We start from the raw sequence: 14,964 nt of genomic DNA, 5'->3' as shown, positions 1-14,964 counted from the left end.
TGGACATCACCTCTATAATATCACCACAGTACCAAATTGGCTTTCAGATTAAAATACAGTAACCTCTTAAACATGAGTCAGTTTCCATGTGCTTGGCCTGGTTTTCAAAACCCTTCAGAATATAGACACATCCAACCACACATCTCACCCTGAGCTATTAGTGCCTGAAAGTTGTATCCTTTTATATATTCTAGCCCTTGTAGATATATCTGTCCAGAGTCCCTAGATGTTACCCTAAGATTGCCCTTCATCTTACAGATGTGCTGGGCAGGATGTTTATCAGCAGGTTCAGCATCATGCAATGAGGATTAGAACTGAGTCTTAGCTTCCACTAGTTTTAAAGTTCTGGGGACTCAGAGAAGCTCTTATAAACCAGCTCATAACTACTGAGTCTCTGCACTATGCCTTGGACTGGGCTTCACCTCCCTTCCACGTCAAGCCAACTGTTTTGTATATCACCTCCCATGAGGTTTAGACCTGATGTTCTGATCGCTAAACTATTTCTCTCTATTCTTGTTATTATTCCCTAACCTGGACACAACTTCCTTTTTCTTCCTATGCTATAGATCCTACATGGGTTTACAGCCAATAAGAAGGCAGAACAGAAAGGCAATAAAAAGACAGGACACAGGAAGAAAGTCTCTCTCTCAGGGGAAAGACAACAGCAAGTGGTAAGATAAGGTGGTCTTAGCTCTTGGCTACTGCTTCTGATCTCTGGGCTTTTAACTCTTTATTTGGTTCTGTGTTTCTTATTTAATAAGACCATTTAGAATTACATCTACACTGAATTGTAGATGTAACCAACCGTCTTATTAAATAAGAAACACAGAACCAATGCAAAGAAGAAAACCAAGAGTTCAGAGCTAAGAGCCTTATCCGCCTGCTGCAGCTAGCCTCTTCAGCCAAGAGACCTCTCCGAAAGAGACCTACTTCCTGTCTGTTTGTCTTTATATAGACTTTCTGTTCTGCCTTCTCATTGGTTATAAACCCAACCACATGACTGCCTCGTCACTGCCTGTCTGTACAGACCTCCAGGTCTTCTATGGTTGGTATTGAGATTAAAGGTGTGTGTCTCCAATGCTGGCTGTATCCTTGAACACACAGAGATCTACCTAGCTCTGCCTACCAAGTGCTGGGATTAAAGGCATGTACCACCAATGCCCAGCTTTTGCTATGGCTCTAATAGCTCTGACCCTCGGGCAACTTTATTTATTAACATACAATTGAAATCACATTTCAGTACAAATAAAATATCACCATACTGAATGGTCCTCAGTGCTCTGCCTATGGGTTGGCAGAATTGAGAACATGAGAGGCAAGATATTCTTAGTGGCTCTTACATTCCAAGGACGCAGTGGAACGAAGGTAGAAATGGAAAATCACCTGGAAGGTTGTGAGAAGGAAGTTGAGGAAAGATGAAATGAAGATCTGCTGAATCAAGAAGGGCTTTGCAAATCAGGATTCAGAGATAGGCACACTGTAATAAAATCTATTAGAAACAGTGGCTTAAAGCTGGAGTTATCTATGAAGCAGCCAGGAGTAATTATCCCTAAAATCATAAAATGAAAATGAGGACAGGAATTCTCCAAGTATAGTTGAGAAGGGTTTTGTTGTGGATACGAGTTCAGAGAACAGCCAGAGGCATCTGGAAGTGTCCAGATTGAACTGGGCAGTGAGGGGAGAGAGGTCAGGGAGAGCAAGAGAGGAGGAGAAGAAAGAAAGGAGAGAGGCAAGCAGGCAAAGAGAGGAGCTGTGGACTTAGAGGCCGAGAGAGAGAGAGAGAGAGTGCATGGCTACGGTGTCAGGGATATACAGGAACCACACCGCTGCTGGAGAGGTTTAGGGTAGGGGGCAGTGTGAGAAGTGCTGGGAGGAGCCATAGGTACCTAGTGAAACTTGTCCCAGTTTCTCTGGGACCTGATGAACATCAGGTTGGTAGATGAGATGTTAATATCACCTTTGATATTTGGTCTCCCCAAATGTCCATTTGTCAATTACTGGCTTTACTCCTGTTCTAGCCATTCATTCTTGAAATAGTCAAGAAACCTTTGACTAGTCCATAAACATTGCCCCTCATATCCAGAAAATCTTAGTATCCCCATGAATTTTCTTCTTTCTCCAAGTATCAAAGTTACAGCAAATATTGCCTTACTGTGGAGGACTGATTTCCATATTTATTAGACAAACATATATCTGAACATTTCTCTCTCTCTCTCTCTCTCTCTCTCTCTCTCTCTCTCTCTCTCTCTGTCTCTCTCTCTCTCTCTCTCTGTGTGTGTGTGTGTGTGTGTGTGTGTGTGTGTGTGTGTATGTGTGCTTTTGTACATACTGTGGAGGCCAAAGTGTAACCTCAGGTGTCATTCTTTAGGGCTGCTCACCTTCTAAATTTTAGATAAGATCTCCCATGAGCAGCACTAGGAGACAAGTGCACACCACAGCCTTTTCATGGGGCATCTGGGGCTCAAATGCAGATTCACATGCTTGCATGACATTTTACTGACTGAGCAATGTCTCCAGCTCTATACAACTTTTTGTTTTATAGCAAGGGGAGATGATCTTTAACCAGAATGTCAGGTAGCATGCTCAGAAGGTATGATTTGTTTATTTTTAATGAGGCTTCAAAAACAATCATCAAAAATCAGCCTTAACTGTACAGATAGTTTGGTCATTGTTATAATCTCCAGAGGCACAAGAGCCAGCAGCATAAAGCCACATAAAAGTAATGCCAAAGGATCACGCTCCCTTTTTTACATTAAAAAAATGACACTTTTATTTCTGCTGGCAGGAGTAGGCTGCAGGTTGTGGTGGGTGTGGTTGGTTCAGTGCTGGTGTGGATAGGGGAGGAGGTGCCTTGTGATGACTTGGTGGCTGGGAAGGAAATGGGAGGGTAGATGTGCTCTGGGAAGCCTTTTGAGGAAGGACTGATGGCATGCTATAGCTAAGCCACCAGTAAGGTTGAGAAACTCTTAGAAATCTAGTTGCTCATCATTGTTGAGATCCAGTCTCTTCATCATGTGGTCAAGGACAACAGAATCCTGGATCTTTGTGACGTCAGCCAGCTCCATGCTCATGAAGCTGAGGAACTCGGTTTTGGAGAGTGAGTAGTTGTTCCTATCCTTCCCACTGTACTTTTGGAAACAGCAGTGAGGGACTTGACGTATCATTCAGTCTCTGTAGGCCTGGACATTTTTGCCAAGTTGGTGAGGAGTGAGGCCCAGCTGAGACTGTGGCTGATGGCAGTAGGGACAGGAGTGGCTAACAAAGAATTTCTAATATGCCAATGCTACAGATCACTTCATTCAACTCGTTATTTGGCAAATATTAACTGTGTATGTGGTGCTCATACAAGAATCTGTCTTAAAATTGTTGCCATTAATAGTGAGCTTTCCTTTTCCCAACAAATTCAGTGAATCATGCTTCCACTTCTTACATGGATTGGGTGTAAGTGATGATATGCAAAATTGATATCATTTTTAAGGTTAAATGACAGACTGACTTTGCATTTGGTGGCCAGCTTTGTACCCTAATTTTTTCTTTGATTTTCTTAATAAATTTAGCTATACTTCATTAGCCCTGAGATATCAGATACCTGCTACTGATTGTTCACTTTTAGTGTATATTTTACTCCACTCAGTCTCAACTCCACAAAAGTATTTTAAGTTATTCACACAAGATTGTAACTAAAGCAATGATAGAAGTTATTACTTGTAGAGCTAAGACTGCTAATAAGGCCTGCTGTTGGATGTTCTGTATGGCAAATATGTTGCTCTGATTGGTCAATAAATAAAACACTGATTGGCCAGTGGCTAGGCAGGAAGTATAGGCGGGACTAACAGAGGAAAAAAGAAAGAACAGGAAGGCAGAGAGAGACACTGCCAGCCGCCACAATGACAAACAGCATGTGAAGATGCCGGTAAGCCATGAGCCACGTGGCAAGGTATAGATTAATGGAAATGGATTAATTTAAGCTGTAAGAACAGTTAGCAAGAAGCCTGCCATGGCCATACAGTTTGTAACCAATATAAGTCTCTGTGTTTACTTGGTCGGGTCTGAGCGGCTGTGGGACTGGTGGATGACAGAGATTTGTCCTGACTGTGGGCCAGGCAGGAAAACTCTAGCTACAAAGGCCTTTAAGTAAGAGTTGCATATTTTATGTGTTTCACTTTGTCAGAAGCAACTCAAAAACTTACATCTATAATTCTGTCACCAATAAGTGCTTTCCTTTTGGTTAGTTTTCTGTGGTGGCCCAAACTATTTTCCTTTAACTTATTCTTCTTCAAACATAGTTTCCCAAGTGAACAGCTGCCAAAAGAAATCGAACACTTGAACAGCATGTGGAGAGCTGCTGTGCCTGGCAGGGAAGTTTGCAGACCACATACTCAGCAGATACCTGTTCCTCATGGAATGAGTAGACTGTGAAGCTGTTATCTGAGTCATATACTCTTGATCACATGTTTATCTAATACTCAATGAGGAAATCTGGGTTATCAGATTTAATTCGACTTCAAGTGTAGATACAAGAAATAAGACTTTTAAAAAATGGATTTATCAGTTCTCAGGAAAACTAAACAGACTAGTCATTGTTGCTACTATAGCATGGAGGGGGGCAGGTCAAAATTACTGTCCATTAAACATTATATACAGTTCAATGAAGGGAAGAGATGAAAATAAACTGGGAAAATATTAGCTAATTCATACAATTTTCTCTGCATTTATCCTTGCAGACTATTGTGCACATATTCATCCCTGTTAGGTTTTCTAGTTTAAAGATAATGTCATTATCTAAATAGATTACCCATGGGTATATAATGCTAGTGAAAGGCTTGTATAAGATTCTTTTCTTATGTTAATTCATGTTTCTTCATAACTTTGGGCTAACATTTACATCTTTAAGTGGTGCTTTATATAATATGACATAATCTAACAATTTTCTATTCATTAGACTTTTGCTTACAATATTCATTTTTTGTTGATAGTTTTGAAGCACATTGCACACTTGTCATCTAGTACATTAAAAAGTAATATTACTCTTTTTTAGAAAGAATACACTCACAAACATAAGTTAATAGCTTTAGTCCAACATATTTTGTTGGTTACAGGACAATTTGTGATTTCAAAAACATTAATGATGCAATTCATAGTATGGTTCTTCCATCTTATAGTACAGGTTCCATCAGATGTATTATTACCAAAACATGAGCTGGCCATATGCACTCACATTGTGTTTAAAAGCTTTTCCCAAATTAACCCAATTGTTCCACTGTTTGCAGTCCTCTAGTTGATGGTATTCTCTGACTGTAATTCTCATCAAAGTCTCTATCAACATACTCTTTGACTATATCATGTGTTTCATCAGCATTGAAGTTGACCTCATCACAGGGCTGGTGGTACTCTTCCATGGTGCCTTTGGCCACAGAATTTTTTAAAAGTGCTTACCATGAGTCAAGAAATATTCTTTGTGCTGGTATTACATTGAATGATATTGTACATGCCCCTCTAATATATTCTAAAGAAGAAGATAGATGTTGATAAAACAATTACATAAATCAATGTAAAATTGTAACTGTGACAGAGAGGTAAAAAATTGTCATTATTATAATAGGCAATTTTGGTCTTGTCAGGGATGGTAGACATGATAAACAGTTTTTAATTAAGCTAGGAAAGGAGGGAAGTTTGTTTTCAACAGAAAAGTAGTTTGTTCAAAGACTCCTGGTGGAAAAGGACATGGAAAAATGAAGGATTTAGAGGAGAGAAGCTAGAATACAGGAAATATGAGTTAGACACTCTGTCTTCATTTCAAAAGAACCATTGATGTGTCTACTAGTAATGTTAAACAAGATGGGTGTTTCATGTTGAACAGTTCTGTTGGGGAGGACTGGGTTGGAGAGGGTGGTCAGAGTAGCAGTGGATAGGGTATTTAGGAAGTTCTTGTCCTCATGACTGATCAGAGTATCAAGGCATTTGGTGGCTGTGGTAGAAATGGGAAGGAGTGGAAATATTCCAAGAGATACTTTAAATAGCCATGGCTTTTGTGATTGAGTCAGGAAGATAGGAAATTATTAAAGATGCTTCTGATGTGTCATGTTTTTGTGGTTGGATGAAGTATAGTAACACAGGCAACAAGAAACTTAAGATTTTGGCAGGAAAAGTCTTATGCTAATTTTTGACATGCTGAGTTTGAGTTATTTTTAAAAGAAATTATTAAAAGTTATTTCCAAAAGAAAAAAATAACAAATAAAGTAGATATGCTGGTGAAATTGGCAGCTGGATATGTGAGCCTGGAATTCAGAGTAGATATCTTCACTGGTTATAAAAGAAGTCATGACATATTGGTGTATTTTGGTCAAGGAAGAGAGTCAAGATAAGAGATGGTTTAGATGGAGATTTGAGGAAATCTAAGACTTAATGAACAGGTAGAAGGCAGAAAATAAATGGATATTATTTTAAGGTATGTTACTTTTGTTTATGTTGCATTTGTTTAACTCTGTGAAGCTGGGTTACTGAGCCTGTCTAAAACACTTGATAGTCTAATAAAAACTGGGCAATAGCAAGGCAGGAGAGAGGATAGGCAGGGCTGGCAGGCAGAGAGAATATACAGAGGGAGAAATCTGGGAGGAAGGAGATCTAAGATCTAGGAGCCAGAGAAGGAGGAGATCTCCGGGGTCAGCCACCCAGCTACACAGCTAGCCATGGAGTAAGAGTAAGATACAGAAGTAAGAAAACAGGAAAAGTCCAGAGACAAAAGATAGACAGGATCTTTTAAGTTAAGGAAAGCTGGCAAGAAACTAAGTCAAGCTAAGGCTGGACGTTCATGAGTAAGAATAAGCCTCAGTGTGTTATTTATTTGGGAGCTGGGTGACAGGCTCCCAAAAGAGAAAAAGAACAAAAAGACCTACTAAGTGTCAAGCAGGGCAAGAGAGGCCACTGGTTGGAGGAAACACTATCATTGTATTTATGGATACAAATTGTACAGATGAGCTTAACTGGATCTGTTTTGTTAGAATCATAGAAGTAATGAGTGATGAATGGGATGAAGACTGGGCTGTCATTGACTAAGTTTGTGACCTCTTTGGTGAAGTTACCCAAGGATAGGAAGGAGGCGTTGAGTGTCAAGTGAAGTGGGATGAAGCATTGATAACAGATTTGGCTTTGTGATAAAGGAGTGTGAATATAACATTGTGAGATATTTTAAAGGAATACAAGCCTAAAGAAAAATATCAGAAAGATGAGGCATGGCTTACATAACTATTAAAATTAGTAACATAGATCTATATTCATTGCAAGTGATAAATTTCCAAGATATATTTTTAAGAATAACACTTCTATTTATATTTCTATCTCCAAATAAATTTGTGTATGAATATTTCTGTGTAGATCGATATTTAGATTATGTCCAAACCATTTTTGTCTCTTTTTTATAATCACTTTTGCAATAAACACTTATAGTCATATATGGTTTTTAAGATTTATTTTTATTTAAGAATTAAATGCATGTGTATCTGAATGTGGGTATGTCCGTGTGAATGCTGGATGCTGTGAAGGTCAGAAGAGAGTGTTGGTTCTCCTGGGATTTGAGCTACAGGTAGTTATGGGCTGCTTGAGGTGGGCACTAGGAACTAAACTTAGGTCCTCTGAAAGAGCTGAGAACTGTTTTTCCAGCCCCCATCATTATATTCTTGCAAACACAGATATACATATGGATATGATCAGTTCTCAGAAATAGAATTTGGCTACTAGTTTTTCACTTAGAAAAATTGAAAGCAGTGTCACTTTGTCCTTCAGAAGAACAGATTCAGTTTACATACACCAACAAATGGGGGTATCTTTCCCTATGTTCAGTGCTGGCCAAATATCACTGAACTAAGAACTGTCAATTTCAAGTTTTATTTATTTAAATTTGATTGAATTAGACATTTTACACATATGCAAATTATATTTGTGCTTCTCTCTGCATGTACATATATGTACAAGTGCACATAGAGGTCAGAATTTAATACTTGGTGCCTTCTGAAATCACTTTCTGCCTCACTTATTTGTTTTTTGAGATAAAGTCTTACTATATTGTCTTAGTTGGCCTGGAACTAAGTATGTAGTCCAGATAGCCTTGGACTCACAGAGATTTGCCTGCCTCTGCCTCCTGAGTGCTGGAATTAAAGACATGTGCCACTGTGGGAGCCAAAGTTACGTTTTAAGTTTAAATTACTATACCTAAGAGATCCTTGAAACAAAAATGCCTGTGATCTGCAAGCCCTTTGTGTGAGGACAGATAGATAGTTCCTGAAATGTTGGGGGCCATTGTTTATGAAAGACAAAAAACACCGGGTTTCTGTCTACCTCTATGATGTCTCTATCATGGTATCTCTTTCATTGCTTTCCCCTTCCCACCCTGTTCCAGCTCAACCATCCCATTCCCTTATGTTCTCATCCCCTGTCCTCTACCCTCCTCATTGCCTACCCCATCCCCAGTTTACTCATGGAGATCTCATCTATTTCCCCTTCCCAGGGTGGTCCATGTGTTCCTCTTTGGGTCTTCCCTGTTAGTTGGCTTCTCTGGAGTTGTGGGTTGTTGCCTGATTACCCTTTGCTTTATATCTAGTATCCACTTATGAGTACATACTATGTTTGTCCTTCTGAGTCTGGGGGATAGAGAGAAACCTGGTGCTAGGGAAGTTGCCAGGAATCTCCAAGACCCCAGCCTGGGCTACTAGCAATAGTGGAGAGGATGCCTGAACTGAACTGGCTTGTCCCAGAGATTAGACCGGTGAATACCCTAACTGTCATTACAGAGCTTTTCTCCAATGACTGATGGAAGCAGATGCAGTGATCCACATCCAATTACCAGACAGAGCTCCAGGAGTCCAGTCAAAGAGAGAGAAGGGGATTCTATTAGCAAATGCATCAGGGTCATGATGGGGAAACATGCAGAGATGACCAAACCAAACTAGAGGGAACTCATGAAAGTTGGATCAATGGCTGTGGAGCCTACATGGGACTAGACTAGGCACTCTGCATGGTGAGACTGTTGTGCAACTTGATCTGCTTGGGAGGCCCCCTGGTGGTAGGATCAGAATCCATGTCTGGTGCATGAGCAGGCTTTTTGAAGTCCGCTACCTGTGATGGGACACCTTGTGCAGTCTTGAGGCATGGGGAAGGGCTTGGACCTGCCTCTACTGGATGTGCCTCCCCATGGGAGGCCTTACCTTCTTGTGGGTGGGAGAGGGGGGTGGGTTGGGAGGGGTGAAGAGGGGGATCTTTGATTGGTGTGTAAAATGAATGAAAAAAATTTCTTGATTAAAAAAATGAGAAAAAAAAAGATAAAAAGCCACAAGTTTTTCATTCCCCTAAACAAGTTTGTTTGGCCCAATTGCACTGGATGTGCTTGATCACATGTGGAGGTGCGTCAGGATGTTTGCTTGCCCCTGACTGGATCTGGTGGGGAGTGAAATGAACTATGGGTTTTCCATCTTAAGCCACTACAAACTGTGATTCTGGGCCATTTCCCAAGGACCTGTGTATGGACCTGGCCAGATCCCACCTACTAGGCCAGAATTTAATTAAAGCTTGCTTCAAGTTTGCCTTTCAACTGTGGTAGTGGTCTTATTCTTCATCAGTGGAATTAAAACCACCATGCCTGGTTCCACTATTTTTGGGACAGGGTGTCTCACTGAACCTGGAACTTATCAATTTAGGTAGATAGACTGGTCAGAAGCTCCAGGGATCCTTTTGCCAAGTGCTGGGTTTGCAGATGTGTGCAGCAATATCTGCCTTTTATCTGGGTTCTGGGGATTGAACTCACTTCTTCATGTATTTGTGTGATAAGTTCTTTACTGATTGAGATATCTCCCTAGTCTTATGTATATTTCTTCATAAGTGTGGTGTTTTCATAGTCTCTCTCTCTCTCTCTCTCTCTCTCTCTCTCTCTCTCTCTCTCTCTCTCTCACACACACACACACACACACACACACACACACACACACACACACACTGCAGGTTGGTGGTGTAAGGTTATGGGCTTTTTATATTATCTTTCTTTGTAATTATTTTAATGCATTATTTTGGGTAAATTATGGTTTTATTTAACCTTTATGTTTGATAATTTGAGGTAGAATCCATTTTTTTTTTTTTTTTTTTTTTTTTTTTTTTTTTTTTTTTTTTTTTTTTTTTTTGGTTTTTCGAGACAGGGTTTCTCTGTGTAGCTTTGTGCCTTTCCTGGAACTCACTCGGTAGCCCAGGCTGGCCTCGAACTCACAGAGATCCGCCTGGCTCTGCCTCCCAAGTGCTGGGACTAAAGGCGTGCGCCACCACCGCCCGGCCGGGGTAGAATCCATTTTACCAGAAAGAGTGAGGTAACAAGACAACACACATGTTTCCAAATGACCAGGCAGTTTTGCCAAAGTAATTTATTTACTAATTTATCTATCTGATTAATTTAAAGTGACATTTAATTGAACAGTATGGGTCACTTCTGGACTGTTTCCTTAAACTAATCAAATTCACTTTATTATAATGTTTTCGTATTTTGTGGCTCTAAATCTGGTGAAGATGTTTAATCTACTTTCCTCCTTCATTTGTTTTTTCATTATACAACATGCCTTTGTCAATTCCTTCACTATAGGAGTTGTTTAGAGCCCTCTCTATCCCATGCAAATCTTGGGATTTTATAAGAATGTGGATAGCATGAAAAGCATTTGGGAACAGGAATGTCTTCATGGTGGAGAAGATACAGGGGCAGCTAGAAAATTTCCATTTGTTATTTTTATGTGACATTTTGAGGCATATCTGAAGAAGGATGTGTTTCAGCATTATTCCAGGCTTAGCTGTTTTGAAAAGTCCCTCCCTCAAAGTCTTCCTTCTTGCATGAGTGCTAGATGAAGAGACATGAGGTGGGGAAAACAATCTGTGACTAGGAGATTTAGAAATGTAGTCAGACATTTATTTTTTAATTAATAATTCTTCTCAACACAAAAGTCATAACACAAAATGTCCATGCAATCTGGGACGCCATGAAAAGACCAAACCTAAGATTAATAGAGAGAGAGGACGGAGAAGAATAACAACTCAAAGGCACAGAAAATATATTCAGCAAGATCATAGAAGAAAACTTTTCCAACTTAAAGAAGGAAATGCCTATGAAGATACAAGAAGCCTATAGAACACCAGACAGACTAGCCCCTCTATGAAAGTCCCCTCGCCACATAATAATTAAACAACTAAATGTACAGAATAAAGAAAGAATATTAAGAGCAGCAAAGGAAAAAGGCCAAGTGACTTATAAAGGCAAACCCATCAGAATAACACCTGATTTCTCAATGTAGATTTTGAAAGCTAGAAGGACCTGGAGAGATGTAATGCAGATGCTAAGAGACCATGGATGTCAGCCTAGACAAATATACCCAGCAAAACTTTCAATCATCATAGACAGAATGAACAAGACATTCCAAGACAAAACCAGATTTAAACAATACTTATCCATAAACCCAGCCCTACAGAAAGCACTAGAAGGAAAATTCCAACCTAAGGAAGTCAGATACACCCATGAAAATACAGGCAATAGATATCACCACAGCAGTAAACGCCAAAGAAGAGAAGTACACACACACTACTACCAAAAGATAACAGGAATGAACAATCACTGGTCATTAATATCCCTTAATATCAATGGACTTAATTCACCTATCAAAAGAGACAGACTAACCGAATGGATACAAAAGTAAGACCCATCTTTCTGCTGCATACAAGAAACACACCTCACCCTGTCTCGAAAAACCAAAAAAAAAAAAGAAAATGAAATACACCTCAAATTCAAAGATAGACACTACCTAAGAATAAAAGGCTGGGAAAAGTCTTTCCAGTCAAATGGTCTTAAGAAACAAGCTGGTGTAGCCATCCTAATATCCAGCAAAATAGACTTCAAACTAAAATCAATCAAAAGAGATCAAGAAGGGCATTACATACTCATCACAGGAAAGATCCACCAAGATGAAGTTTCAATTCTGAACATTTATGCCCCAAGCACAAGGGCACCCACATATGTAAAAGAAATATTACTAAAGCTTAAATCACATATAAAACCCCACACATTAATAGTGGGGGACTTCAACACCCCACTCTCACCACTGGACAGATCTGCCAAAACAGAGAAATAAAGGACTTAACTGATGGTATGACTCAAATGGACTTAATAAATATCTACAGAACATTCCATCCTAACAAAAAAGAATATACCTTCTTCTCAGCTCTCCATGGAACCTTTTCTAAAATCAATCACATACTTGGCCACAAAGCAAATCTCGACAGATACAAAAAAATTGGAATAACCTCCTGTGTCTTATCAGACCACCATGGTTTAAATTTAGATTTGAACAACAACAAAAATTACAGAAAGCCTACAATCTCATGGAAACTGAATAACGCTCAACTGAATCACCAATGGGTCAAGGAAGAAATAAAGAAAGAAATTAAAGACTTCCTAGAGATCAATGAAAATGAATATACCACATACCCAAACTTATGGGACACTATGAAAGCAGTGCTAAGAGGAAAATTCATAGCACTAAAAGCCCACATAAAGAAGTTGGAGAAATCTCATACTAGTGACTTAACAGCACAACTGAAAGCTCTAGAACAAGAAGAAGCAAAGTCACCCAGGAGGAATAGACACCAGAAAATAATCAAATTGAGAGCTGAAATCGATAAAATAGAAACAAAGAGAACAATACAAAGAATCAATGAAACAAAGAGTTGATTCTTTGAGAAAATCAACAAGATAGACAAGCCCTTATCCAAACTAACCAAAAGGCAGAGAGAGAGAGAGCATCCAAATTAGCAAAATCAGAAATGAAAAGGGAGACATAACAACTAACATTGAGGAAATCCAGAGAATCATCAGGTCATACTTCAAAAACCTCTACTTCACAAAACTGGAAAATCTAAAAGAAACTGATAATTTTTGGGATAGGTACCACATACCTAAGTTAAATCAAGACCAGATAAACTAAATAGTCCAATAACCCCTAAGGAAATAGAATCAGTCATTAAAAGTCTCCCAACCAAAAAAAAGCCCAGGACCACATGGTTTCAGTGCAGAATTCTACCAGATCTTCAAAGAAGAGTTAATGCAAATACTCTTTAAATTGTTCCACACAATAGAAACAAACTCCTTCTATGAGGCTACAATTACCCTGATTCCCAAGTCAAGGATGCAACAAAGAAAGAGAATTGCAGACCAATCTCCATCGTGAACATCGATGGAAAAATACTCAATAAAATACTGGCAAACAGACTCCAAGAACACATCAAAACAATTATCCACCATGATTAAGTAGGTTTCATCCCATGGATGCAAGGGTGGTTCAATGTACGAAAGTCTGTCAATGTAATACACCATATAAACAAACTGAAAGAAAAAAACCACATGATCATCCCACTAGATGCTGAAAAGGCATTTGACAAAATCCAACACCCCTTCATGATAAAGGTTTTGGAGAGATCAGGAATACAGGGAACATACCTAAACACAATAAAGGCATTTACAGCAAGCCAACAGCCAACATCAAATTAAATGGAGAGAAACTCAAAGCAATACCACTAAAATCAGGAACAAGACAAGACTGTCTGCTCTCCCCACACTTATTCAATATAGTACTTGAAGTTCTAGCCAGAGCAATAAGACAACATAAGGAGATCAAGGGGATACAAATTGGAAAGGAAGAAGTCAAGCTTCCACTATTTGCAGATGGCATGATAGTATACATAAGTGACCCCAAATATTCAACCAAGGTATTCATACAGTTTATAAACACCTTCAGCAATGTAGTAGGATACAAGATTAACTCAAAAAAATCAGTAGCCCTCCTATATACAATTGACAAATAGGCTGAGAAGGAAACTAGAGATATATCACCCTTTACAATAGCCACAAATGATATAAAATACCTTGGGGTAACACTAACTAAGCAAGCGAAGGACCTGTATGACAAGAACTTTAAGTCCCTGAAAAAACAAATTGAAGAAGTTGTCAGAAAATGGAAAGATCTCTCATGCTCATGGATAGGTAGGATTAACATAGTAAAAATGACAATCTTACCAAGCAATCTACAGATTCAAAGCAATCCCTATAAAAATCCCAACACAATTCTTCACAGACCTGGAAAGAACAATACTCAACTTCATATGGAAAAACAAAAAACCCAGGAGAGGCAAAAGAATCCTGTACAATAAAACAACCTCTGGAGGCATCACAATCCCTGACTTCAAGCTCTACTATAGAGCTACAGTAATAAAAACAGCTTGGTACTGGCATAAAAACTGACATGTGGACCAATGGAATTGAATTGAAGACCCTAACAATCTGCACACCTATGAACATATAATTTTCGACAAAGAAGCCAAAACTGTACAATGGAAAAAAGAAAGCATCTTCTACAAATGGTGCTGGCATAACTGGATGTCAATGTGTAGAAGGCTGCAAATAGATTCATATCTGTCACTGTGCACAAAACTTAAGTTCAAGTGGATCAAAGACCTCAACATAAATCCAGTTACTGTGAACCTGACAGAAGAGAAAGTAGGAAGTAGTCTGAAACACATTGTCACCAGAGATTACTTCCTAAATATAACACCAGTAGCACAGACACTGAAAAAAAACAATTAATAAATGGGACCTCTTGAAACTGAGAAGCTTTTGTAGAGCAAAGGACATGGTCAACAAGACAAAGCGTCAGCCTACGGAATGGAAAAGATCTTCACCAACCCCACATCTGACAGAGGGCTGATATCCAGAATATATAAAGAACTCATATCAGCCACGGGTTCCCCTGTCCTCCCTCCTCCTGCCCCCCGCACTCCCCCCAATCCACCCCCTATTCCCACCTCCTCCAAGGCAAGGACTCCCCTGCGGATTCAGCTCAGCCTGGTAGATTTAGTTAAGGCAAGTTCAGTTCCCTCCTCCCTTCACCTAGGCTG

The 14,964-nt window shown here is 39.4% G+C and overlaps 2 pseudogenes; both read right to left on the bottom strand.

Annotated features, from left to right (window-relative positions):
• Window positions 1-2,819: 2,819 nt before the first annotated feature.
• LOC128104619 (protein S100-A11-like) lies at window positions 2,820-3,190 on the bottom strand (annotated as a pseudogene).
• A 1,859-nt stretch (window positions 3,191-5,049) lies between these two features.
• On the bottom strand, window positions 5,050-5,399 carry LOC128104618 (dynein light chain Tctex-type 3-like; annotated as a pseudogene).
• Window positions 5,400-14,964: the final 9,565 nt, after the last annotated feature.

Source organism: Peromyscus californicus, unplaced genomic scaffold, assembly GCF_007827085.1.
Source record: "Peromyscus californicus insignis strain IS unplaced genomic scaffold, ASM782708v3 Scaffold_8__1_contigs__length_139910024, whole genome shotgun sequence".
NCBI classification, from domain to species: Eukaryota; Metazoa; Chordata; class Mammalia; order Rodentia; family Cricetidae; genus Peromyscus; species Peromyscus californicus.
Note: the sequence above shows the minus strand (reverse complement) of the source record. Positions and strands in the feature narration are given on the sequence as shown.